The sequence below is a fragment of the Palaemon carinicauda genome, chromosome 14, assembly GCF_036898095.1.
Source record: "Palaemon carinicauda isolate YSFRI2023 chromosome 14, ASM3689809v2, whole genome shotgun sequence".
Lineage (NCBI taxonomy): Eukaryota > Metazoa > Arthropoda > Malacostraca > Decapoda > Palaemonidae > Palaemon > Palaemon carinicauda.
The window spans coordinates 99,569,525-99,572,024 of NC_090738.1; positions in this window are offsets into that span (position 1 = coordinate 99,569,525).

Consider the following 2,500-nt stretch of genomic DNA (forward strand, 5'->3'; position numbering starts at 1 on the left):
TAGATCAACGTTTTGAACCGTGCAGGTTAATAACTTTTGGGGAGAACTTTACTTTCAACACCATGAATAAAAATAAGTTCGTTATGAGCTCCATAAAATTGGATATAGTTCGTTTAAGTATTATGCTCTTGCATCGTATTAAACATGCACGCAGAACTTAAACGTACCTACATACATAATACATATATATATATATATATATATATATATATATATATATATGTATGTATGTATGCATATATATATATAACAGCTACAAATGCTGCTATTTTGAGATTCACTACAGGAAAAAAGGACTCAGACAAGTGTTTATTCATGTCTGGAGTTTGGCCAGTTTTCATCACTATCATGGTCAGTGCTGATTGGTGATGGTGGGTAGACTTTTTTTTTATTATACCTCACAGCAAACTAACCTAGTATGGGAGTCTCTCACTAGTACATGCTTGCTCATCATGGCAATACAAACATTTTCACCATGTTAAGGTTTCCCCACTAAGAAAAGGGTATATACACATACTTATAAGAATATGTAGTATACATAAAATGTATACATACACACATACACACACACACACACACACACACATATATATATATATATATATATATAGCATATCACAAGTTGTATTTGTAACCGTAATTATTTAATTTTTATTTAAGGAATATCACAGTTAAGATGATGTGAATTATGGAAAACTTGTTAGTATATAAATACTCACAAATCTGAGAAACTGTATTTTGAAATCCGATATTCAAGGTATAGGAAAATTCTAGATATTCTTAGAATTCATAAAATATTGGAAATGATGCCATTATTAATATATATCTCTCTCTCTCTCTCTCTCTCTATCTCTCTCTCTCTCTCTCTCTGCTCTCCTCTCTCTCTCTCTCTCTCCTCTCGCTTTATTAGGTTTGTGGCTTAAACTACAATCTATACAAATTATATTTAACTATGTGATAGTTTATAGATATGTTTATAGTGATATTTGAAATGACTTCATTTTGCATGATGACTGACGTTTGTCAAAAATTCGTTTTGTATACAAAGTTATAATATTCATAAAAACAAAAGGTATATAAGTTCACAGTAGTATCACGAAAATCGTAGAATAAATCTTATATTTAAACCTATTTATTATGTTTGAAAAAGTCGACGTTATTTATGAGAGAGAGAAAAAAAATTCATCCATCTTATTTTTATAAATATATATACCCATAAAGCAAATAATTTATTAATTGATTTATATGAAATAGTAAGAAATTATACTTAAGGAAATCTCTTCCGCAAAAACTAATCTGGACAAGCATAAAAACTGCATATAAGGAAAACAACGGTAGCTGTAAAAACATTTTCTTAACGGGTTTCAGATCCCGGAATATTAATTGCGATTACTCAGAGTTGTTTGGAAATGTCAGCACCAGACTTCGAACAAAGTTTGGCAATTTGCATTACTATGGGTGAATAATCCTTGAACTGATATTGCCATCTTAATACAGTGGTATAATATGTGATATAACCTTGAAATTATCTTTCTGCTTACAATGTATGAGATTTATAATCATACATACATATATACGCATAGAGAATCATATGAAATTATATATATATATATATATATATATATATGTATATATATGTATATATATATATATTTATATATATATATATATATATATACATATATATATATATATATATATATAAATATATATATATATATATATATATATGATTAATTTTTTGCACATTTAAACGTGTTTCTTTCATATTTCAAATATTTGAACCCTCGTCCAGATATCCTGGACGAGGGTTCAAATCCCCGCCGTTCCGATATCATAGTCTTTGGGCAGTTCCGCCTTGGGCTCTGATCCCGAGGTCGTTAAGAGAATCAAGACTTTAATGTACTAATATATATGGCTTATTTGAAATATATATATGTATATATATATATATATATATATATTCATATTTATATATATATATATATATATATATATATTCCTGTATATAAATATGTATTGGAAATTCTGATCATTTATTTCCATGAGACGTGTATATCTAGTTCATTCTAGCGGCTTATTTTTTACTATATATTATAAAAATGAGGAAATATTTAGAAATATGAATTAGAAAATATATAATCTAATATCTACGAATAGTTTTAGTCTTTTGCTAAGTTATCAAACAAAAGGGGATTAAATTCTTCACGCTCCTTCTAGCAATGATGCTTAAACCATTTATAGTTCCTGTTAGTTTTAAGATTAGTTTTCATTTTGTATTCTGGTTTGTGATTTTTGTAACTTTATGGTGTTATATTTTAATATTATTATTTCTTTGTGAATTTTCATACCAACAGACATCCTTAATGAGTAATTTATAACAAAGAGAGACATTTTATCCCAACTAAAATCATTGGTCTTTATTTACAGTATACCAATATCTTACATATTACATACGGGACTTTTACAACGGATAGTTGTATTTTATCTCCTTAAGATT